Below are 27,055 nucleotides of genomic sequence, written 5' to 3'. Positions count from 1 at the left end.
AATTCCAAAACTACTTCCACATTTTCAGGTATTTGTTACAGCAGCACCACAATTCCAGGCACCAAAAGTCTGTTTTTGTTTTCCATTACTGCTGTGACATATTTACAGGTTCCAAGCATTAGGATGTACACACCTTCAAGGGGCTATTATTCAGCTTCCACATTAGGGCCGAGTTCGAGAAACATCATGGTAGACACCTTTGATCTTGACTGTCCACCTCTCTGCTATTTGTGTCTAAATGACCCCCAGTTAGTTTCTCTATATTGACGATTGACAGGTACAGGTTCTTTCTCATCCCCATCTTCTTGCAGATTAAGTCACTGCTATGGAGCATGCTGAAATGCAAACTATTATAATTCTCTTAGGATAAGAGGAAACACCAGTTTTGGATGCAAGTACCCACTGGAAGGTTAAGAGAAGTGGATGCATTTATTAAGTGAATAGTGCTTCAGTTTAGTTAACCAATTAAACTAGAAAAATGGGGTTTGAATATGAGGTACACTGGAGTAAAGAAAACTTACCAGAAGTTGAGTATGCTTGGTACACTGCTGTGGGGGATTGGACAGTTGGACTTTAGAACATGATCCCTGAAAAGATAGACAAGGAAATTGGAAGGAGATTTTGCTATTATGAATAAAGTTGCAGGGATTGACGAAAGTCAAACCTTTTTGCTTCCATGTATGTTTGGATTTGTCTTTTTCACTCCCTTTCTCAGAAGTCCAGATCTTATTTGCTAATCATTTTGATAGGGAGCTCAGGTGCCTGTAAAGTGAAGCTTCCTGAGAACATTCTCATAGAAAAGTAGACATGAACAAAAGCTCAAGGCTATGATGCTCAGACACCCCCAGTTTTCCAGGAAAATCTCATTGACATGTACCACCCTGGCATAATTACTAATAGTGCCCCCTCCTTTGATTTGCTAAAGTGTCTCTGGTCAGTGAAAAATTACATGGTCTGAAGATAAATTATGCGACTTTTATAATTTATTAACTCTAGTGATAACTTGTAGGTTCCAGTTGCCTTCAAACCATCCACAAATACTTGTACATATACAGTCTTAGGAAACTCACAACCCATCACTGCCCAAGCAGTTCATTCTGTTGTAGTACCAACTTCCCATAAAAGTGCTCTACATGATGGGACAAAGTCAACCTCCCATTGGCTCTACTTTTGCCTTTTGAACCCTAAAAGTAGGAACTTTTGGGTTCCTCCTGAATCTTTTCTTCACCAGGCTAAGCCTTCCCATTTCCTTCATCAATTGTCATATTTCATTTGCCCTTTCCCAGTCTATTTTAGTCATACATACAATTCCTAATCAGATAAGTTCTAGCTTGCCAAATTTCCTTTCTAGTGTTTACACTAATTATACTAATATTTCCACTAAAATAGTCCACTCGCGGCCTGATAAGCTTTAAATTAGAAGTTATATCTTTATTGTTGGAGATAAAATGCCAACATTGTTGGAGTGCAGGACTTCCTGTTTTTCTCACCCTCCCATAATGAAGGTAAGCTCTTGTATATCTTGTTAATTAGATGGGAGACAGTTAAGTGTCCAAGTAAACTTAAATGCACAGTTGTTGTTTTTTATCCCCACCCCCTCTTGTGGCTTTTTGCATACTGCCTGCTCTCTGTGTTCATTTGCTGTGCATTCTTCTGTCTGTATTTATTTATTTTATTTCCCTTCCCCTTTTGCAGCTTGCTTACTGTCTGCTATCTGTGTCCATTCACTGCGCGCTCTTCTGTGTTTTTGCTTGTCTCCCTTTTTTGTTGTGTCACCGTGCTGAGTCGGTTCTCCACGGTGCCTGCAGGCTGGGCGGCACTTGGTGGCTTGCAGGCAAGCCTGCCTTCACAAGGAGGCCTTGGGACACAAACCCAGGGCCTCCCATATGGTAGATGGGAGCCCAGCTGATTGAGCCACAGCCACTTCCCATATGCACAGTTTTTTAAAAATTAATTCTTCTCCATTATACAATTATGGAGTTGATTTCATTTGGGATTGAAGTGAAACATCTTACAGGTGTAATTGCTGGACTTTATCTTATTAATCTTTTATTTGTCCATCAATATTTCTTTGGATCCAGATCCTGAAATACTACACATTTATGATCCTTGACAGTTTCATGTCATGTAAATTTGAAAAACATGCCTTCTGTTTCCTCATAATATTCTGCATAGAAAAAGGTGTGATGTTGGGTTCAAATGACTGAGAAAAAGGAAAATGAAAACAAGATTTACAGCTCTGGAACATGCTAAAGGCCGTTGAGGCTGGGATGATGTTTTCATGCAGGGGTGAGCACATTGTCCCCAATTTTTCGCACATGCTGCCTGGTATTGGAATGACTCTCTAGCCTTTTCCATTGATGCAATCTCTCCAGCAAGATGGCTTAGTTGTAATTCATACAAGAGCTGAGAGAAGTTGATATTGTAGCTCAAGCATAACCAGGTATGTACTCAGATTTTGAGGAAAGATTTGACAGCAAGGATTTTTAGGTACTTGCATAATAGGGATTTGAGAAACTCTTTTCACTTTCAATCGAGTCAATGAGATCAGCCCATTAAACAGTTCTTATATTCAAGATTATTTTCTAGTTTTCTATTTTACTTTGCTTAGGAAGATACACAGATAGCGTAATATGGCAGCAAAAAAAGATTGGAAACATCCAAGGTCTTAATCGTTTCTTTTACTCACAGGTTTCTCCATCAAATAAACTTTTTGGTGGCAGGGGTGTAGGTGGTCAGGGATGCCATTTGTCAGACTGATGTAATGCCAAAAAAATAGGTTAAGACATGAGCCTTAATTTGGGGGACCTCATTTTCTGACGATAGAGCAAGCAAAAAGCAAATTGTAATATAACAATAGAAACAATTTTTATCTTCTACTGGGAATTATATTCATAGGAAATGACTTTTTTATTTCATAGACTGAAAGATGACTAGAACTAGAAGTTGTCATAGAGAATGTTCCTAGCTTCTCCATTCCTGTTAGACGTGATGACACAACCTCTCCCTCGGAAACTAAGTTTAGCATCTAATATTCCTCAATTTCCAGAAGTGCGCTCATATATTAAAAGTCATATTCTCAACAGGGTTTGTCTGTGTCTTCATGACACCAAAGAAATGACATGAAAAATATCGTCATTTGACTGGTTGGGTTTCAAGATATGAACAACTTATATTTAGAAATATTTCACCTATTTTTAAGCTTCAGTTGAATGATAAAATGCAAACAGAGCTAAACCCTTTGTTCAAGGTAGAAATGGATATTTGAGAGATAGGAAAATATGATTTCCTTGCAGTATGGAATCTAGTCTCACATCCTGTTCCTGTTAGTAATCGAAGAGATATTTTGTCATAACCAATTATTGCCCCCTGGACCCACAAAAGCAGCACTGCCACCATCCTTTACTTGAGAACTTTCCTCATAATTGAACATCAGCATTCAGCCATTTAGAGAGGCTCTTTCTTCTCCACAGTGACCTCATTTAGAAGGTTATATTCAAAGCGTGTGTATAAAATAAATACAATTCCCTCCTGAGGCAACATTAGCCCATTTCCTCTCTGGTCTGTCCACATAGAAATTGAGAATTACACGCTAAAAATGAAAACAGAGGGCCATTGCTCTTCTTCTCAGCTATAACCTCAACCATAACCACTACTCCTTCTGCTAATGCTGTTACTCCTACCGCTAGTACTAGCACTGTTATTGCTCTTCTACTACTACTGTTCCTTCTACTAATGCTGAAAATTCACTGCATGCCCAGTATGCATGCAAGCATTTTACCACAACAGCTCATTGAGTTATAATAGTAACTGCATGAAGTAAATACTGCAGTGACCTCCATTACCTAGTTAAAAAAATGGAGGCACAGAGATGCTGAGTAACTTGTCCAAGGTCCAACATCTGGGAGATGACCAGCCTTGTGTTTCAAGCCCAGGCTTTGTGCTCCAGAACAAATCCTCTTACCCATCCCGGCATGCCACATCTGGATGAATCTTCAACTATACAAAATATAGCAAATCTATTTATCTATTATAGCTCTTAAAAATAAAAACAAAAACAAAAACATGCTTTAATAAGTTGCTTACATTTTCTGAATGGGCCAGTCATAAAGACGATGTTATTCCTCACTATAGAAACTGTCTTACCAGCCAAACACATTTTTGAGTTTTTTGTTATGTTTTTCTCAAAGTAGTTTGATCAACATTTAACTTTTACTTTCTCTATATTTGAGGTTTAAGCTCCAGAAATGTATAGTTAACCAACAAGTTAGCAGCATACCATTGTTCATATTCTGAAGTTATGAGTAAAATTCAAAAGGTTTGCTTTTTGAAATTTTGTATGTATATGTATGCCTATATATTCACATGGAACTTATGTATATGTATACATGTATAGTATGATAGATTGATAGGTAGATAATAAGAATAAATTGCTGCCCCATGAGAAAGACAAGTATGTACAAATATCCACTTAGTAGAATGTACAATTGCAATGAAAAATGACTATCTGAAAACCTTAATTTTGTTTTGTTATTTCTCTAACATTAATAGCCATTCCCTTGAGGGTAAATACCACATCTTTCTTTTTCTAGCCCCAGCACATAATTAACTTTTTGGAACATACTAGCAATCCATAAAAACTTATTGAATAGTGAATGTTTAATGATTCATCAAATAGATTATCTTTTGTTTGTTGTTGTTCATGCATCACATATTTTGGTATTACATAAAAGATGTGATAAGTAAGTTTCAGAGAATAAATAGTATTTGCCACACATAGGTGGGTATTTACTTTGATAACTGGAAAGGAGAAAAGCAATCTGAGTTTCCCTAAAAAGTTCACAGTATTATGAGATTCTGAATGAAAATAATGCTCTCCACACACAGCTAATGGATATCCAATTGTAAAAATATTTTATTAAATATTCTAATCAATTTCACTGTAGTCAGAAAGGCCACATTTCTGATAATCGGTAGTAATAAACTTAGTTTGGGAGCAAGTCACAGATTTTTATCCTCTACTCCATTTCTTTCCCTGCCATACACTAAAGCCTGTAAAGAAGCAATCACCTTGTAACACTGACCACTAGAAGTGAAATGAGGAATATTTTTATTGCATATATTTTTGGAGATGGACCTATATTTAACGCATTCATTTTGGGGCTTTTGATACAACTCTAGTGCTGCGAATTTTGAAGCAAAATGATCTGTCCCTTGGCTTTGCTGGGACTTTAGCAATAGATGCCCCAAAGCAGAGCTACTGATGGTCAAGTTGGGGCAGATGAAGAATAGAGTGAATTTATCTTTCCAAGAGGGACTTAGGCTTTTCACCTTAATTTTCCAGTCTTCTATATTGTTGAGTCTGTGAAGTAGAGCTTCACTTTTTAAGAACTTCACAACAATAAATTAATGCAGATATCAAAAGCAGTTTTCAGATTCTACCATCATCCACAACACCAATAGCTCAAAAACCACATAAGAAGCAAGCATCGGGTTTCAGACAAAAGTAATTCTCAAGTATTACCTAAAGAATAATTTAAAAAATGAAAAAAAAAACCTCTAAAATCAAAACTATATGTTTAGAGTCTGTGTTGTTTAATAATGGGTAAAAGGAATTTGTCATCAAGTAATATACTCTTTATAGCCCTGCATAGACTTCTTGGCAAAAATATTACCATAGAACACAGAAAATAGGCATTGATTTTGCTGTGTTGACTGGGAACCCAGCAGACCTCTTAATTGGACCACTACTATTGCAAATGTGGAAAACAAAAAGAAATGCTTAGAGAAGACTTGTCCATTTTACTTTCTGGAGTTTTTTTTTTTTTTTTTTTTTTTGCCTTTTTGCCTTTTTGCCTTTTTGCCTGTCTGTCTCTTGAGGTCAGGTCAAGATGTGAATATTGGGAGAGAATGGTGGGTAGTAGGACATGTGCTACCCAGATTAATATGTTCCGTATTTATTCCCTGCAAATCACTGCAGCTGTTGTTGCCAGGGGCATCTTGCTGCTAGCTAGCTGAAAGCTTAGTAATTGCCTTAATTTAATGCCTACCTCTGAAGACTAGGCATTTTTTTAATAAGAATTATTTTGATGACTTTTATTGACAACTAAAAGTAGTTGAGTGTTATTTGCTAGACCCTATTTTAACTCTTTCACTTTAATTACCTCATTTATTCTTCTCACCAATGCTATGGAATAGAGCCTGTGGTTATTCCCATTTTGCCACTGGAAAAACAAACAAACAAATAGAGATAGTTTATCACTTGCCAAAGTTATACAGCTCATAAATAATGGAATAGAAACACAAATCCAGTACTCTGACCATAAACATTGAACTCTTACAATTTTATATTGCCTCAGGTCCCAAGTAAGTCAATTGTATTTTGCTAAAATATAAATACCTAGGTCACTATGACTTGAAAAGGTAAGTGTACTGTTTTAATTTCCTGGGCTGCTCAAGCAAGTACCCATGAAATGGGTCATGTGATACAATGGGAATTTCTATCCTCACAGGCTGAGGCTGGGAAAGTCCAAATCAAGCCTTATCAAAGCAATGTTTTCTTCCCAAGGACTGTGGGGCTGGCTGCTGGTGATCCATGGTCCTTAGCTTGTCACATGGCAAGGCACATGGCATCTCCTGGTCTCTCCCTTCTTTTTCAGGTTCTGTTGATGTTCAGTTTCTTGTCTCCTGTGACTTTCTCTCTCTGAGTTTCATTCTTTATAAAGGACTTCAGCAATAGGATTAAGACCTGCCCTGATTGGAGGGAGTCACACCTTAACTGAAGTGTCCCCATCAAAGGATTCTACTTACAGTGGGTTCATACCCACAGGAATGGATTAAGTTTAAGAACATGTTTATCTGGGATACATATAGCTTCAAAACACCGCAGGTGCCAGGGCAAGGGAGAGAGGCACTTCAAGGAAATCAGCCAACATGCTTGATACATACATGTCTGCTGGTCTTTTGAAGACCCTGCAAGCATACTGTCAAAAATTTATCCTTAAGGAATCTAAAAGGTATCATCTTGCATCCAACAATATCAAGGCAGAAATGAGGGACAAAGCTTTATGTTTCCCATGGCTGGAGGTAGGCATAATGGAGAGCTTGCTTGGAGTTCATTTTAGAGCAGACTCTGACTAAAGCTCTTCCTGCCAGTGGCAAAGTAAACTAAGAATAAGAAAGCTAGAGCTGAAATTGTAATGCTAGCTGTAGAAGCAATAGAGATGGCTCTGTGAAGATGTGCAGTACAAGATAACTTTGGGATTTGAACATCTGCATTATGGATTGAATCATGTCCCCCACAAATCTTAAACCCTGGTCCTGGATATAAACTCATTTGTAAATAGGATTTTTGAAGATCCTATTAGTTAAGATGAGGCTAAACTGAATCAGTGTGGCCTTAATCTAACATGACTGGAATCCTTATAAGCAAAGAAAGTTTGGAAACAGTCAGGATAGGAGACAGATAGGGACAGAACGAGCCAAGTGATGGAGGAAGAGATCGAATTATAGGTCATTGGCAAGCCTCCACCAGAAATCTACTTACTTCAGAGAAAGCATGACTCTGTTAACACCTTGATTTTGGATTCTAACCTCGAAACTAGATTCACTCTGAAGTTAACAATTATGGTAAGTGGCAGTGAAGGCTTTTGCAACAGGTAATATGGCCCCAAACTGGAATCTAAATATTAGAATGACCGATCTGGCAATGATGTGAGAATTGATTGTAAAGGCAGTAAGTATGATTTCATGGCAAGCCAGGAAAGAAACAAGGCAGAAGGTCCACAAGTAAAGATATGGAGAAATGACGTCTAATGCAAAAATAAAAGAGATTGAATAGACAGTTGTTTTCAAGTATTTAATGAGACTTGGATATACACTAGAGTTATGCAGGGGGGTCTTTTGATGGAGGCCCTAATGCAGGGAGTATGGTATGTGGGGGCGATGATTTTTTTTTAATGTGTTGAGTTTGAGCTAAATGATGAGGTTTTCAAGTAGAAATGACCCATAAAAGATATTGTACACCTTATAGTAGACTTAGAACAGTAGGATTAATTTCAAGTTTACATACACTGGTTGTATTGGTATTTACAATACACGGGCAGTTTGGGTCAACCCAGTTTGACTGTGTACCAGGAAATATGATCCCAGTGTCAAGCTCTTTCACACCTACAATTGAGCGTGACATACTTCAAGATTTATGTTTTCTAAGAGAAGTAATTGTATTATGTAAAATACAACATAAGCATTTAGTATAGCCATTGCCTTTGAACAATTGTCTAAAATATTCTTCATTAGGAAGATAAGATAATGTGTTACATCCATATAAAGGAAGGATACTGTTCAAATGTCAGTCTGACTTATTGAATAATCAGTCTTTTTAAAGGACCGGACTGTTTGTTGAGAAGGACTAAATGAATCAATTGGGAGAAGAAACATCTTCTAGGTATAGTATCCTAGAAGAAAACACACATTCTAAGAAATGGGAAGATTTGCTTCTCCAAATATTAGAGACTGATTTTCCCATATGATTCTCTTAGAAGAAGCCACATTAATATGCTCTTGTTCAAGGAGAAGAAATAGAACCACCACCAAATAAATATTAATAAATCCCCTTTTCTCTTCTTTCCCAACATTTATCACCTGTTAAATAAAATTTCAAGCATCTCCTCAAGTCAACATTTCATCAGATATAAAACTTGAAATTTAAAATGACTAATTTTAAGTCAAGAGATTCTTCTAAGGATTTTTTGAGGTTTGTTTTGCTTTCCAATTAAAATGTCATTACTAGTTAACCGTGAAGAATATTCCTAAATTAACTCTGAATGTAAGAACAGGGACTAATAAATTTTTGCAATAAAGAAATGAACCACTATCGTATTACCTGGTACTTTTGAAAATCTCACTGAGTTATTCTATTCTGTCTGTATACCAACCAATTAAGCAAGAACCTTTGGACCAGCTGAAGTTGTTTCTATATATAAAAAAAGGGAACACAAGAACGAAGCCCCAATTAAATGTTTCTGCAGTCTAATTCCTGTAATTTTTGCTAAAGCACAAAGATATGCCTTCTACCTGTTGTCTATTTTAAACAAGTTTAAAAATAGAAGGCTGAGGCTGACATTCTTACAAAATCCCTTCATAAAGCCACCATAGATACTTATTAGATAAAAATGGAAGATACTGATGGTTGTTTAAATGAAATGGTTCATTTTGTACTCTCCTAGATAAGCATAAGCAAAGACCTCATTGGAATTCTAAATTAAATCTATAGGTCAAACCCAGATCCTTTATATCAGTGCTGCTTTAAGCATCGCCCATCGACTGATGTCTGTCCTTAGACATTTGCTCCCCTTCACTAAAGAGGTAAGAACAGATATTAAGAGTAAGCATTTATGAACTTCCCAAACAATTTGACAGATTGATTTTATATGGGTTGACTTGAATAATTTTTTGAAATGGGGCTGCCACACTGTAGGTCTTATTTAATTTTTCAAGTGACTCATCTTTCTTTTTTACAAAGTCTGAATCTGCAACAGATTGAAAATAGAAATATACATTTACAAATGGTTCTTCATCACAAAAAGGTTGAGATGCCTTTCTTCGGTCATGAGATGAAGGAGTTGGATTTGGCCTTGGAAATGAGAGCTGTGAAACATGTCATCTCTTTTTATTTCTATTTCCTTATCTACAAAATGAAGAGATTGGCATTAATCAAGGGCTTACACAGGCAACTAGATTAGGTTCATGGATGTTTTGTGTGTGTGTTAACAAATATGAATATGAATGCCTTCTTCAGTAGGTGCCAGGTACTGCCCCTTCTTATGTCTCACAGAGAGATGTGTTTACATTACATGTGAGGCACTGGAGGTGTGTGAGCTTGTGAACTCCAGACTAGATGACTGATCAGGTTCCTTCTAGATCTGTGATTCTGATATTTGAAAGCAAGGCTTAAAGTAATAGGGCATTGGTTCCCTTTCTGAAAGCTCTTGTTCTACGTCTTCCTGAGTGGGAATAGGCTTTGAGCAGTTAGTGTTCAAGTGTTCTTCACATCTATTAACAAGAGAAGTTTCATTTAAATATGTTTTATATGCTGGGATTCCATGTAAGGGTTCATTTGAGAAAAGAAGTTCACAGCATACAATTTTGAAAATGATTGCTCTAAATGTTTGAATCCAGTGCAGCTTTTACTTAATCACATTGTTTATTTATATTTGAGCTGCCATGCACTGCACACTTCTGAGTTGGGCAAGGAAGGAACATCAGTCCAATTTGCCCCAATATCATCTGTTTTAGTTTCCCAGCTACTAAAATAAGTGCCAATACAGTGGGTTGGCTTAAAGAAAAAGAATTTAATGGCTGGCAGTTTTGAGAGTAGGAGAAGTCCAAAATCGAGGCATCAGCAAGGTGATGTTTTCTCTCTGAAGATTGTGGCAATCTGAGTCTGGCTGCCAACAATCCTTGGTCCTTGTTTTTCTGCCACATGGCAATGCATATGGCAGAGACTGCACATTGCTCTTCCAGGTGCTGTTGACTTTCAACTTCAGGCTGCTCCCCATTGCTTCCCTCTCTTTGGCTTTCTCTGTAAGGACCCTGGTAATAGGATTCAGACCCATCTTGATTCAGTTGGTCCACACTGTAACTGAAGTACCTTCATCAAAAAGTCCTATTTAACACCCACAGGAATGAATTCAGATTAAGAGCATGTTTTTTGGTGTTTGCTTTGGCAGTACATATACTAAAATTGGAATGATACAGAGAAGATTAGCATGGTGCCTGCACAAGGATGACATACAAATTCATGAAGCATTCTATATTAAAAAAAAAAAAAGAACTCATTTTTCTGGGGTATATAACTCCAGGTCACCACATCAACAAAAAGCTTTTAGCCCACAAAGCCAAGTGAGTCACTCCATTCACAAGATTTCTCTCTAAACTCAAGTACACCTGGCTAAGGAACGACTGTGGCTCTGTCTGACAGACAGGAGAGGTAGGAGGGACCCTCACCGTAGATGTGCATCCTTTTATGTACAAATGCTATTTGGCAATGAGGTTAATTCAACTTGGAGAAATAACTAATGCACAAGTAAATAAAGTGGGTTCTAGAAATTACCAAATCCTCATGTACCTCATAAAAAGTCAAATTTGGTTACCATTTTTTTTCTTTTTTGAAGTACCAGGGCCAGGGATTGAACCCCCAGACCTCATATGTAGAAAGCAAGGGCTCAACAACTGAGCTGTTTCAGCTTCCCTGCTTTGTTTTTGCTTGTTTGCTTGTTGTTTGTTTTTGGTTTTTTTTTTAGTAGGCACTGGTGGACCAACCCAGGACCTCCTATGTGGGAAGCAGGTACTCAATCACTTGAGTCACATCTGCTCCCTCAGTTATCTTTTTTTCATATGAGCATTTATTTTTTTATTGTATTTTTTGAAGATACATAATAGATCACAAAAAATGTTACATTAAAAAATTTAAGAGGTTCCCACATACCCCACACCCCACCCCACCTCACTCCTCCCACTTCAACAACCTCCTTCATCATTGCCACACATCCATTGCATTTGGTGAATACAGCTTGGAGCACTGCTGCACTGCAGGGATTATAGTTTACATTGTAGTTTACACTCTCCTCCAGTCCATTCAGTGGGTTATGGCAGGATATATAATGTCTTGTTTCTGTCCCTGCAATATCATTTAGGACAACTCCAAGTCCCAAAAATGCCCCCGCATCACATCTCTTCTTCCCTCTCCCTGCCCTCAGCAACTACCATAACCACTTTCTCAGTGCTACATCAGTGCTACAGTTTCTTCCATTACTAGTCACAATAGTTCTACAGCAGAATACCAATAAGTCCACTCTAATCCATATTTTATGCCTCCATCCTATGGGCCCTGGGATGGTGATGTCCACTCCACCTCTAAATTGAGAAGGGGCTTAGATAGCACATGTTTGATGGGTGGGATAATCCTGCTTGGAGTTGTAGGCACTCTCGGTTCCCTATTGTGGTGGTTGACAATCTTCACCTCCCTATTAGCTGACTTGGGTAAGTAAGTTCAATGAACCGGAGAGTAGGAGCTGCAATTCTGCTGAGGCTCAGGGCCAGGTGGCACATGGCCAGTCCAGAAATTCAAGTCTCCTGGGTATACACCAACCTCAGTGCCGACCACAGGTTCAGTGAAAGTGACAGAAGAGGCATGTGTAGAAAGTCACATCTGAGTCCAAATCCATCACACTCAGGAGCACCAATTCCAAAGTGGGGCCCACTGACAAAGCACTGAACTCCAGAGCTAACTGCAATGACCATAGAACCTGTGTGTCTCTAGCCCCAAGAGCACCAGTATCTGGGGCTGCATCTACGTTGGGATCCTGCTGAGGCATGCATAAGCGTGACCCCTCTGATGAACCCCCGATTCTTTTTTGAAGACTCTTAGTCATATAAACTCATTTGTACCATCGTTCTTCACTGGTCTTTGCCCTTGCCCTTGGGGAATTGTTGCTATTTCTTTGGGGAATGTAACAGAGTTCCCCTGGCTAGGAACTCAGCACTCCCTCAGTTGTCATTTGTAACTGTAACTACTGTGAAAATACCCAAAGAATATCTGAACATTTTTATATGCCCTATATACATGCCCTGGATAACTCCCTCCCAACCATGTGTCCCCCATCAATAACACCCCACACCAGTGTTCCTCCCCTGCCATAGTTGAACCCCTCTGTGGTCCAAAACTTCTTCAGAAATGAAGCCTATTATATTGCCAATTTCAATTAGTAGGAAAAAGATAGTAATGATAGATTTAAAGATTAGAAATACCATACCTACTAATTTGGAAAAACTAAAATGAAGTAAAAATAAATTGGAGTATTAAAAAATGAAAAATATCATAAAACTTTGTTTTTAACGTTTTGCCTTTCATCACTGCAATAGTTGTTGCCCTGTATGCACAATGGCAAGGCAATTTCTTTCATTTCTTCCTCATTGTCTACATCCTTTTTTTCTTTTAATTTTTAATTTTGTCTTCAAAAAGTTTTAGATCACAGTAAGGTCACTTATACAATACAGGAGACTCCCATATATCCAACATCAAACCCTTTTCCCCCTTCCCCAGCAATGATCTTTTTACATGTTCATGTTATATTTGCTGCAGCTGATATACAGATATTGAAACACAGCTACCAAACATGGTTCCATTTTGGTTTACTTATGATATATATTTTAGACTGTACAATTTTCTAAAATTTTAGTTACATTATGGTTTGCATTATGGTTTACATTTTAGCCTATAGACTTTTATACATTTTTGGTGAAATTTAACATGTCCTATATCAATCATTGCATGATCTTGTGGACCACTTCCATTGCCCTCCAATTACCCTGCTTCCATCTATTCTATTACTCTCTCCCCCTCTCCTCAGGGTGCACAAGTACAATCAAGCTTCACTGCTTAGAAGTCCAAATTCACAGTACTTGCAACAATGCTGAGGGCTTGACATACTAGACTGTCCTCCCCCCTTGGGAGCCACCAATTCTCTCAAGAGACACTATTTCCTCTGTTGGAGAACATCAGGCCTCCCCAGGATGTGGGGATGTGGGTATACCTTCCCATCATTGTATGGGTCTCCACCCAATGATAAAACACACTATGACAAGATGAGCACTCACACACTCCCTAGAATCCTTCCTTATTATATTTTCTAAAGAGTTTTCTCAACATTATAGTTTCAACCACATACCCGACAATCTCCCATGTTCAACTGTTTCCCCCAACCCTCATCCCAATTACTTGGGCTATCTGACCCATCCTCCTAACCCTAGCCCCCCTCAAGCCTGCAAAGTCCCACCCCAAAGGATCCCTATGTCCCCATCTTATCCCTTTCCTGTACAAATACTTACTTAAACTTTATCATAGATTTTACCCATGTAGGTGTCAGCTCACAACCTTCTTCTCCCTGCCAATTTCCTGTAAGCCTATCATCCAGTCTTTAGCTTTCTGAGACAGCTTGGTTTGCTTATTTCATATCGGAAAGGTCATGTAGTATTTGTCCTTCAATGCCTGGCTTGCTTCACTCAACATAAGATCCTAAAGATCCATCCATGTTATTCCATGTGTTTGTACTATATTACTGAGTATAGCTGAGTAGTATTCCATGTATGTATATACCACCTTTTGTTTATCCATTCATCTGTTGATGGGCATTTGGGTTGATTCCAACTCTTGGCAATAATGAATAATGCTGCTGTGAACATTGGTGTGCATATATCAGTTTGTGTTCTTGTTTTCAGATCTTCTGGGTATATACCCAGCCGTGGAATTGCTGAGCCATATGGCAAATCTATAGCTAGTTTTTTGAGAAACCACCAAACTGTCCTCCAGATCCTTCTGCATTCCCACCAGCAGTGGATGAGTGTTCCCAGTCTTGCTCATCCTCTCCAACACTTGTAATCTTCTGTTTTTTTGATAACTGCCAGTCTTATAGGAGTAAGATGGTATCTCATTGTAGTTTTGATTTGCATTTCCCTAATAGCTAGTGATTTTGAGCATCTTTTCATGTGCTTTTTTAGCTATTTGTATCCTTCTTTGGAGAAGCAGCTATTCAAATCTCTTGCCCATTTTTTAAAATGGGTTGTCTTTTTATTTTCGAGATATAGGAATTATTTATATATGCAAGATATTAGTCTCCTATCAGATATATAGTTACCAAATATTTTCTCCCATTGGGTAGGCTCTCTTTTCACTTTCTTGACAAACCCTTTTGAGGTGCAAAAGGCTTTAATTTTGAGGTGGTCTCATTTATCTACTTGTTCTTTTGGGTGAGAAGTTCATGAAGATATTTCCTATTACAAGGTCCTATATATGCTTCCCTACGTTGTTTTCCAAGGTCTTTCTGGTCTTGACTCTTATATTTAGGTCTTTGATCCATCTTGAGTTGATTTTTGTATAAGGTGTGAGATGGTAATCCTCTTTCCTTCTTTTGCATATGGATATACAGTTCTCTAAGCACCATTTGTTGAAGAGGCCATTCTCTCCCAGTTGAGTGGGCTTGATGGCCTTGTTGAACATCAGATGACTGTATATATGAAGATCTATATCAGAACTCTCAGTTAGGTTCCATTGGTCAGTGTGTCTATCCTTGTGCCAATACCATGCAGTTTTCACCACTGTAGTTCTGTTTTGAAATCGGGTAGTATGATTCCTCCAATTTCATTTTTCATTTTCAATATGTCTTTGGCTATTTGGGACCTCTTTCATTTCCAAATAAATTTCATAGTTAGTTTTTCTAGTTGATTAAAAAATGTTATGTTGACTTTATTGGGATTGCGTTGAATCTGTAGCTCAGGTTGGGTAGGATATACATCTTAGTGATATTTAGTCTTCCTATCCATGAACAGGGAATATTCTTCCATTTATTTACTCTTCTTTGATTTACTTGAACAGTGTATTGTAGTTTTCTTTGTATAAGTCCTTTACATCTTTAGTTAAATTTATTCCTAGGTATTTGATTTTTTTACTTATTATTGTAAATGGTATTTGTTTCTTGATGTCTTCCTCAGATTGCTCATTATTGGTGTACAGAAATGCTACTGATTTTTGCACCTTGATCTTATAACCTGCGACATTACTGAACTCATTTATAAGTTCTAGAAGTTTTGTGGTAGACTTCTCAGGGCTTTCTATGTATAGGATCATGTAGTCTACAAATAATGAAATTTTGATTTCTTCCTTTCCAATTTGGATGCCTTTTATATCTGGTTCTTGCCTCAGTGCTCAAACAAGTACTTTTAGCACAATGTTAAATAGAAGGGGTGATAGTGGGCATCCTTGTCTTGTTCCTGATCTTAGAGGGAAAGATTTTAGGATTTCACCATTGTAAATGATGTTAGCTGTGAGTTTTCATATATACTCTTTATCATGTTCAGAAAGTTTCCTTCAATTCCTATCTTTTGCAGTGTTTTTATCAAGAAATGATGCTGAATGTTGTCAAATGCTTTTTCTGCATCTATAGATGTGATCATGTGATTTTTTTCTTTCAATCTGTTTATGTGTTGTATTACATTAATTGATTTTCTTATGTTGAATCATCCTTGCATACCAGGAATGAAACCCACTTGGTCATGGTGTTTAATTCATTTAATGTGTTGTTGAAGACGATTAGCAAGTATTTTGTTGAGTTTTTTCACATCTAGTTTCATTAGAGAGATTGGTCTGTAATTTTTCTCTCTTGTGGTATCTTTGTTTGGCTTTGGTATTACGGTAATGTTGGCATCATAAAATGAGTTAGGAAATGTTCCTTCTATTTAGATTTTTTGAAAGAGTTTAAGCAAGATCGGTGTTAGTTCTTTCTGGAATGTTTGGTAGAATTTACCCTTGATGCCATCTGGCCCAGGGTTCTTCTTAGTTGGGAGGTTTTTAATGACTGATTCTATCTCTTTACTTGTGATTGGTTTGTTGAGATTGTCAATTTATTCTTTGATCAATGTAGGCTGCTTATGTGTTTCTGGGAATTTGTCCATTTCCTCTAAATTGTCCTTCTTGTTCTCATGTAGTATTTTAAAGTATCCTCTTATGATAGTCTTTATTTCTGTGGGGCCAATAGTGATATCCCCTTTCTCATTTCTTATTTTGTGTATTTGCATCTTCTCTCTTTCTTTCTTTGTTAGTCTAGCTAAAGGTTTGTCAATTTTATTATCTTCTCCAAGAACCAGCTCTTTGTTTTGTTTATTTTTTCTAGTGCTTTCTTATTTTCTATTTCATTTAGTTCTGCTCTGATCTTTGTTCTTTCTTTCTTTCTTCTTCCTTTGGGGTTAGTTTGTTGATTTTTTACTAACTCCTCCAAGTGTGCCATTAGATCTTCAATTTTAGCTCTTTCTTCTTTTTTGATGTATGAATTTATGATTATGAATATCCCTTTCAGTATATCTTTTGCTGCATTCCATACGTTTTGATATGCTGTGTTGTCATTTTCATTTGTTTCAAAGTAGTTACTGATTTCTTTGATATTTCCTCCTTCACCCACTGTTTGTCTGAGAGTGTGTTGTTTAACTTCCATATTTTGGTGCCAAATCTTGGGCTCTGGCCCTTGTAGATTTCCAGCTTCATTCCACTGTGGTCAGAGAAATTATTTTGTATGATTTCAATCTTTCTGAATTCATTGAGACATTCTCTGTCAACCAGCATGTGGTCTATCTTGGAGAATGATCTGTGTGAGCTTGAGAAGAATATATACCCTGCTGTATTTGGTTGTAATGTTCTGTATATGCCTATTAAGCCCAGTTCCCCTAATATATTGTTCAAAGTCCTTTTTTCTTTATTGATTCTCTGTTGAGATGTTCTGTCCATTGGTGATAGTGGTGTATGAAAACCCCCCACTATAATCGTAGAGACATCTATTCCTTAAGTTATTTTTTCCAGTGTTTTCCTCATGTATTTGAGGTGCCATTGTTAGGAACATAAATGTTTATGATTATTATTTCTTCTTGAAAGATTATCCATTTCACTAATATGTAGTGTCCACCTTGGTCTCTCACCAAAGTTTTGCATTTAAAGTCTATTTTGTACAGTATTAATATAGCTACTCCTGCCCTTTTTTAGTTATTGTGTGCCTGTAAGATTGTTTTCCAGCCATTCACTTTCAACCTCCTTGAATCCCTGGGTCTAAGATGTGTTTCTTGTAGACAGCATATTAATGGGTCATATTTCCTTATTCATTCTTCCAGTCTGAGTCTCTTGACAGGTTAGTTTAATCCATTGACATTCAGTTTTATTACTCTGAAGGCATTACTTATATTAGCCATATTTTCTTTGGATTTGTGTTTGTCCTATGCTACTTTTTTTCTCTCTCTCTCTTTCTTTGTTTTTTAGTTGTTCTTACACTCTCCTCCAACTCTGTCTCTCCTGTTTTTTTGTTTCCTCCTGCAGAACTCCCTTTAATATTTCTTGAAGGGCAGGTTTCTTGTTGGCATACTCTCTTGGTTTCTGTTTATCTGTGAATATTTTGAACTCTCCATTATTTTTAAATGCCAGCTTTGCTGGATAGAGTATCCTTGATTGGAAATTTTTTTCTTTTAGTACCTTGACTATGTCATACCACTGCTTTCTTGCCTCCATGGTTTCAGATGAGAAATCAGCACTTAATCTTATGGAGTCTCCCTTGTATGTGATGGTTCTCTTTTCTCTTGCTGCTTTCAGTATTTTCTCTTTATCTTGAGCATTGGATAATTTGAAAAGTATATGTCTTTGGGTAGGCCTGTTGGAATTTATGCTTCTTGGATGTGTTATGCTTCCTAAACATGTACAATCCATCTCTTTCAACAAGTTTGGGAAGTTTTCAGCCATTATTTCCTACAACATCCCTTCTGTCCCCTTTCCCTTCTCTTCTCCTTCTGGGATGCCTATAATGAGCATGTTTGTGTGTTTTGCATTGTCATTCAGGTCCCTAAGTCCCTGCTGGATTTTTTCTATCTTTTTATTGATCAATTCTACTGTTTGATTTCAGATGTACTATCTTCCATATCACTAATTCTTTCCTCTGCCTCTTCAAATCTGCTGTTATTTGCTGAGAGTGCATTTCTTATTTCTTGGATTGTGCTGTTCATCACCATCATATCTGTTATCTTTCTGTGTATGTTTATAATTTCTTCTGTATACTCTCCAACTGTTTTCTTAATATCCTTAATCTCTTCCTTCACTTCATTATATTGGTCCATGATATATGTTTTGAGGGCTTTGATTAGTTGTTCAATGTTCTGTTCCTCTTCCTGGTTTTTAGCTTGTTCATTGGATTGGGCCATGTTTTCCTGATTATGGGTATGGTTTGCAATTTTTTGTTGCTGTCTGGTCATCAATTTATCTTGATGGGTTTATTCAGTTGATTGGCTTCTCCATCTAGTCTCAGGGTTTATTTAGGTGTTGTTTTTGTGTGCATTAGGTGTTGTTTTTTATGCATTAGGTGTTGTTTTTGTGTGCATGCTAAACCTTCTCTTTGACACTTTATTCTTCTTGTTCTTTTTCCTTGTTGTCTAAGTTCCCTTGAAGGAAAATATTAGGGCCAGAGAAAGCAAAAGAGATAATAAAAGAAAACATATAATAGTAGTATTGATAGTAAATGTTAGCAGAAGAACCATGTGAGATCTAGGAGAATGGATATTAAACTCATGTAAGCTGTGTAGAGCTATTACAGTAAAAACGTGGAGTGCCTACAATGAAATGGTTAACTGAGTATAGGGAAGAATGTAGTATGAATTAAAAGGCCAATGTGGTCAGGAGAGAGGGAAAGAGAAAAGAAATGTCTATAACATAACGAATGAGTAAAAAATAGAAAATAGAATAGAGGTGTTAGAAATAAAAAGTGAGAAAAATTGGGGGCTAAACAAAGAGAGGGAGAGTGTAAGAGAAACAATAGACAATGGAAGATAGAAAGAGGTAAAAGAGAAGAGATAGTGGTGGTAGCCAAAATCTGTACACACAGAAAAAAGGAAATTGAGGATGAGGAGCACAGCAAATAAGAAACACTGCCCGAAGCACCTAATAGAAAAAAAGAAGAAAAGAAAAAAGGAGAGGGAAAAGGGGGAAAAAAGGAAAAAGAGGAAAAAAGCAAGCAAGAAAAAAGGGGCGGGGGGGGGGGGACGGACCATGGGGATATAAAGAGAAAGGAAAGACAAGAAAACAAAACAAAAAAAGACCAGACAAGGCTTCAAGCAAGGAATTCTCTTTGCAGTTGAATAAACTTCTTAGGAGTCTATCCTTCCCCCTTTCTCACTTCCTCACTTCCCTCTCTCTCAGGGCAGCAGGAAGGCTATGTGAGGGCTCTCCTTGGAGATTCAAACAGGACTCTGGTGAACCAACTCACCACAGAAAATAATGACTTAGTCTCTTCAATAGAGAGCACCCACACCTTGCCAGGAACCCTAAATATGTGATTGGAAACCTACAAAGCATCCTACTGTTCCCCACTCTTAGGTGTGCAATGCGGCACTAGTTAATTGTCTTACTCCACCTTCTCCCAGACCAAGTTTCCCTATCCCAGGGCTTTTAGGTAAATTGGGATCTCTCAACAGATTCACCTCTCCTCTCTTCCTAGCTTCTCTCCAAGCCAGCAGGTATGCTCCTCCAAACTTGAAATTAAGGGGGGACCAGACAATTGAACCTCCACTCCTCGGGCCCCTCTGTATCCTTCACCAAAACCCTCCCACTCTCGGAGTTTGTCCAAGACTGGAGGGCTACGGGAATGCCTGAGTTTGGGGAGTACTAGGTTCAGGGAATGTGGGCTTGGGAGAATGTGGGCTGAGGGTATGCGGGTTTGGGGAATGTGGGTTACAGGCAATATGGGGTTTGGGGAATGTGAGTTTCAGAGTACACGCGGTTCAGGGAACACAAGTTCAGGGATCACATGTTTGGGGAACATGGGACTTGGGAACGCAGCTGTGTGACTGAAGGTGTCCAGGGAATGCTGCAGCTATCAGCCCTAGGGGAAGGGTTTTGCTTCCCACAGCTTCAGGCTCCAGTGTTAGAAATTAACCCTACTATTTTACCCTGAGCAAGCACTCCTCTTGTCACACTCTCTCCAGATACCTCCTGCTCTGTATGTTCTCAGAACTGCTCACTTGGGCAGGATTCTGTTCCCACTCAGCCAGTTTTTTGCAGGAGAGATGACAAGGGTACACTCACTCAGAGGCCATCTTGCCCCACCTCTCTTCAGATACCTTTTGAGAGCAGTCCTTGGAGAGTGTCCCTTATTCCAAATAAGAGAACATCTATTTTTTTAATATGAATGTCTTGTTTTTATCAGAGCCACCCACATATTTTTCCTTTCTACAGCATGCCAGATCTATGACAGTTAGGTATACCTAGGAAATAAATTCAGTAAAAGAATAAAATCAAAAGTAGGAGGAAAACAAGGAGGGCAAAAGATTGGATTGAAGAGATGAGGTAGATAAGCATCACTGCTCTCTACTTCCTATATATTTCTTTCCTGCTTTCACTCCAAATTGATTTCCACTAGGAGCTGAGATAAGTCACTGCTCCAAATTAAGATCTTGTGCTTTTTTCACTATGGTAAATGCACAATACATATTAGAACACTGCTTCTATTTTTAAAATCTGTTTATTGTTCACCAGACACTGAACTCAGCAATTTACATGCTTTATTGTGTTCAAGTATACAATGATCATATAAGGGTAGGCATTATTTTTATTATTTTATATATGTGAGTACTTGAATCTCAACCAAGCTGGGAAATTTGTAATAGATCACAAAGCTAGAGTATAAATGCATCATAAATCTTAGTGTATTTCTAATCTGTGCTTATCTCCAAGGATGACTGGATTCATGGTATTGAACTTCGCTATACCAGAATGAAATGTGCAGTCTAGAAATTAATGTGTTTCCATACTAGGGCTCTGAAACATACCAAAGAGGTAGCATGTACAAGCTGGTCAACCCTATTTATAGAAAATATGCAAATTTATGGTTTGTTCCTAATGTCTGCTGTGTTATCATAAGCTCTGTTATCAAACCTGATCATGTATCCTGCTTTTGGCTACATGATCAGAGGGGTATAAAAAATTCTTTCCCAGGATGGGACTATGTTTTTCCTGACACCAAGGCATTTCACATGTGTCCCGCTAATTCACCTTCTGAAAACAAAGCATATCCTACAGGACAAAAAAGGAAATTTCGAAGTTGTACCTCAGGCCCAGCTGCCTCAGACTTCTAAGGACTGAAAGTGATTTCTTTCTCCTCCTGTTCATATCCTTCCTTTATCAATGTTTTGTGTGTGAATTTGACTCAGTTGGAGAGCACTGTCAATCATTACATTGATGATATAATGTTGTTATTTGCATCTAAAGCTCAAGCAAAGACTGAGTAACAATGCTATTTAATTATATGACCACTACAAGGATGAATGACTCATACTGCTAAACCACAAGTCCTAGCAGAAACAAAGAAATTCTTAGAAATAGCATGGGTTGGAGCCACTAGAGACATTCCACCCAAACAACCAAGAATAAGTTGTTTACCTGCTTACTCTAAAACAGAAACGAAAATTTGGTTGCTGGAGGATCATTTTACACATTTAAGGATTCTGCTATCTTCCATTCATAAAGTCACATGGAAGAAAACCAACTTTACGTTGGGCTCTGAACAGCAATGGGCTTTACTGGAAATCTGAAGAGCTATTGCTCAATCAGTTTCATGTGCAATCTCCATATTCAGATAGTATTAGCAGAGTCAGCCAAACTCACTTGTAGTCTCTGGGGTCATTTGGTAAAAGTCTTTGACTCCCACCTGGCAATGGCCACTAGGATTCTGGACTGTGAAGTTTTCTGAGACTTCTTCCAGTTGTACACTCTTTGAGAGACAATTTTTAGATTATTATTGGACCTTTATTGAAAATGTGTTTTGTAACAGAAAGACTTAAAACCTTTTTGAGAATTGAAATACTCATCCAATTATGGGTTACATCAGAGCAGTAGTCTAAAAAGGAGGGAAACACACAAAGTTTGATCCACATTCAATGAAAATAGTGTATTCAAGAACACGTGACAAGGATAACTGTGGGAGTCATGCATTACATTTATAAGCAAGTAGTACCGATACTTTTAAATCCTGCCATTGAGTCTCCTGAGGAGGTACTTATTCCCATCAATGAATGGGCATCTACTTTTAGTCAATTATCAGAAAATAAGAAAAAAAATTAGCATAGGTTATTAATGGTATCTTATGGGTAGAAGATCAAAATTTAATCAAAAAGCAGCTATATTGGGGTCAACTGATGGCTACATTCTCTCACAAGGGAAACATAAATCTGCCCAATGGTCTGTACTAAGAGTACTAAAAGTATTGGAGAAATTAGAGAGTACTCCTGCTGCTACTACTACAACAACTACTTCCACTAAATTTAATGTTATACCAATAATTAGGGTAGTAGACAAAGGACTAGAAATATGCTCTGGATAATGGGAATTAAATAATTAGATAATAAAAAGCCACCCATGTAATGGACAACTTTATGAACATGGAAAGTCCATTAGAGAATTTATTTACTCCTTAATGCTCATTAGAAAAACGCCTCCCACATATGAAAGGGAACTGGAACCAACAAGCCGATGCCCTGACCCATTCTTTGTAAATGATCCTGAGGGGACAACAAAGACTGAAGGACACCATGGACTATGCATATAAAGGATCTAGACTCACCCATGGGTGGCAAGTAGATCACATCAACCAATTTCCTACAGCCCCAGAAGCATACTGACAGATTTTGAATGGGATAGATACTCATTCTGAATTTGGTTTTCCTTTCCTGTAATGGTAGCAAATGTTTCAAACGTCATCAAAAATTCAAACAGAAAATATTCCTCCAGTTTGGACTTTCTGCTTAGAAATCATCTGGTCAAGGATCCCAGTTTCCTGCAGGTGCAGGACAACAATGGGCCACAAAACATCATATATGGTGAACTCACCACCCACAAAGTATTTGTTTACTAAACTGGGTGGCTGGCAAAGGATTGAAAGAATGGCTTGCTCAATTTAAATAAATATCTCATGAAACTTATTGTGCCTGGTAGCTAAAGTTGATCACCATGTATGTATCACATTCTTTTCCTTTATTAGAACCTACATTAGCACATTTTGAGGAGTCTAAATAATTTCAGAAGGCATAATTGGACCAGTTAGTAAGTAGTAGAACCAGGATTTGAAACTAAATCATTTAAATGCAGAGCTTTTAACCACTACCAAGCATGGCATCTAATCTGAAATGTGAATCTTAGTAGAAAGGAATTTAATTTAGATCATTCATTGAGAGTAGAGTAGTTAGTTCGAAGGGCAAAGTATCAACATTTGAGGATCTTGAAAGAGAAGGAAAGGGATCTTCTGAATTGGAGAAAGACACAAATCATGAAAAGTATTAAATAGAACTTTGTGTACCTCATGGTTTCCTTAGAGCTGCCCTATTTTAGGTCACTGCTGAATCATAGTTTAATATTGCTTTATTCGGTAGTTGAAGCCTGCTTTTCAGGTTCCAAAGCAGGATGCCCTAACTTGTATTCATTAGATATCCTTTGGGCTATGACTGGATTTTATATGCATAAATTTTATTGATGCTTTGAAATCAGAAAAGGCAATTTTCAACTGCAGTGTAAATTTTTAAAATCTAAAATGTTAGAGGAAATGAAAAGAAATTATTTTTAATGTTGAATTCAAATAAGTTTTAGAACAAACTGTCTCAGGTCTATGTTAGAGGTGACCATCATTCATCAAATTTGAACGATGCCTAAATTTTAAGCTCATAGTTCTTTAATTGGATTTTTTAGAAGTAATTGTTATAATATTGTTGAATTATGAGGTCATTAGTACAGTAAGGTATTATATAATAGTGAAAATTATTGTCATAAATCATAAAAATAGAAAAGACTTGACTTTATATAGTTGAGGCAGAGAAACTAAGAGATTATTTTTCAGAAGCCCACTAGAAAGATATATTTAAATGGAAAATATTCCTCTTTATCCATGTAGCCTAATTTATGTTAAAATAAATGTACAATTATTGCATAACTACCATGTATGAGGTATTAATTCAACTTAACTTGGTATTTTACCTCCTGTTATCCTCATAAAATACCATCATGTTGGATATGATTTGAGATTTTCCTATGGAGGCAGGAGGTGACAGAGTGCCTTGGAATACACTGTGCTTGCAAAGTGAAAAAGACTTCAAGCTTGCTTCTGGCAATTTTTAATAATTGAGCTCAAAATTACTGTTTTTATTAAGCCTCTGAATCAGACAGATAGAATGTGTTTATAGCTCACATATATATCATGTAGATAGAACATGTGACTATATGATAAATATATTTAAGCTATGTTCATACTCTCAAAATACACATACACATTATAGATTACCCAGTAGAAGCTATCAATCGGATTGTCCAAATAATAGATTCAGGTCTAATATCTGCATGCAGTATCCCCTTCATGTCAGTCTGCTGCATTCACCTTATTCAAAATAGATTGATTCCTGTCCTTTTTATTTTCTCCCTTTTATAGTGAGTCACTGAACTGGAAATCAGATAAGCTTTGTAAAACTTCCTGCTGCTATAGACTGTGACTTTTTTTGCTGGAAAGGACAGGAATTCAAGGGCTTGATGCAAGGCTTTCATCTGAAAAACCTTTGCAGAGGCCACAGTAGCTGAGAAGCATTGTGTTTATGTTCTGGAGTGTAGGCTTATCGGTGCTGTTATGTAAAGCTATTGCTTTGAGCTGCTGTTTAAAATGTACACAATGTGACCATACACTAAACAGCCCCATCTAAAGAACTGAGGATGAGGGATGGCCCATTATAAAATGAACCCTTTTTAGCATTTCCCACAGGAACCTTTTTCAGGGTAGGAGAGGTGGCAGTGCTTTATGCAGCACTGGCTACTTTTCCTGTTTGGATTCCTGTGAGGTTGAATTAATTAACATTTGAAAATACATTTTCACTCTCAGGAAGAACACACATGGTTTTAACAATTACTCAATGTTAACTTTTTATTAAAATGCTGTCCTGGATTCAGGTTTTTAACTGGAAGGTTGTTTAAGGTCTCAGGTATAAGGAATATCACTCCAAAAATGCAAGTCAGAAATGAAACTTTTCACCTTGTAGAAAACTCTGCATTTTTCAACTGCACACCAAAAAGTCTACCAGCTTTGCACCAACTTTTGCCTGAATGATAAAAAATACTATTTGATATCTGGTTTCCATTGGATCCAACTTAGTGAGTATTTAACATTCAATTGCAAGGTGGTGCTGTGAGAAGTTATAAAATCAGTCTGTTCAATGGACAGACTTTGGCAATGACTGATGACATAAGCATCTTCAGGGAAAACTAAGGAATAAATTTACGAAGGCTGAATGTAAAAGTCGTAGAAAGATGTAGATCCTCATATACATGGTTATCTGATATTCAACAAGGCCACCAAGTCCACTCAACTGGGAGAGAATGGCCTCTTCAATAAATGGTACTTGGAGAACTCAATATCCACATCCAAAAGAATGACAGAGAATCGCCATCTCACACCCTATACAAAAATTAATTCAAGATGGATCAAAGATATACATATAGAAGCCAACACTATAAAGTTCCTAGAAGATAACATAGGAAAGCATCTATGAGATCTTGTAGTAGGAAATGGTTTCACAAACTTTACATCCAAAGCACAAGCATCAAAAAAACAAAAACAAAAACACATAAATAAATGGAACCTCCTTGAAATTAAAAACTTTTGCTCTTCAAAGGAGTCAAGAAAGTGAAAAGGCAGCCTACTCAATGGGAGAAAATATTTGGTAACCACCTGTAGCAGTTTGATATTATTGGTGAAATCCAAAAAGAAATATTAGATTATGTTTATGAACTAGTCTTTTCCTTTGGGCATACTTGACTGTATTGGATTCAGAGGTTTTACATTTATTTGATTAAATAATGATTAAGGCTTTGACTGGGCCACATCAGTAGGACGTTGCATTCCCACACCCTTACTGGGTGGAGACTCATAGAGAAAAAACATGGTAAAGAACAAAGTTGGGAGTCTTGACCTGGAGCCCTGGGAAGTAAGCACACAGAGGAGCTTGGTCATGAGGAAAGAGAGAAGGTCCCAGGAAGAGAAACAATCCATTCACCTAATAATCTACAGCTGGCCTTGTGCAGAGAGGCAAAGCCTAGAGAGCCTTATAGTCTACAGTTGACATTGTGGAGAAAACACAGCAGCTGAGCCCAGAGAGAAATGGAACCCTGGGAAGAGAGGAACCCAAGAAGCCTGAACTCTTGGCAGATGTCAGCAACCATCTTTCCCCAACACATGGCAATAGACTTTGGTGAGGGAAGTAAAACGCTTCATGGCCTGGTAACTAAGCTTCTACCCCAAATAAAAACCCTTTATAAAAGCCAGCAGGTTTCTGGTATTTTGCATCAGCATCCTTTTGGCTGACTAATATAGAATTTGGTATTGGAGAATGGGATTGTGCTTTTGCAATTAGCAAAATGCTGGAACAGTTTTATAAATAGGTAAGTGGTATT

General features: G+C 37.5%; 1 long non-coding RNA gene and 1 other non-coding gene across 2 annotated transcripts in view; both read left to right on the top strand.

Moving 5' to 3' along the window:
* LOC139439275 (uncharacterized) overlaps positions 1–27,055 on the top strand; it is a 163,808-nt gene that overhangs the window by 45,525 nt on the left and 91,228 nt on the right. The window lies entirely within an intron of this gene.
* Positions 10,715–10,821, top strand: LOC111763423 (U6 spliceosomal RNA). The gene has a single exon (XR_002796299.1). It is a non-coding gene; the product is annotated as a U6 spliceosomal RNA (small nuclear RNA).

Source organism: Dasypus novemcinctus, chromosome 7 (genome assembly GCF_030445035.2).
Source record: "Dasypus novemcinctus isolate mDasNov1 chromosome 7, mDasNov1.1.hap2, whole genome shotgun sequence".
Classification (NCBI taxonomy): Eukaryota; Metazoa; Chordata; class Mammalia; order Cingulata; family Dasypodidae; genus Dasypus; species Dasypus novemcinctus.
This window is presented reverse-complemented; position numbering and strand designations above follow the sequence as displayed.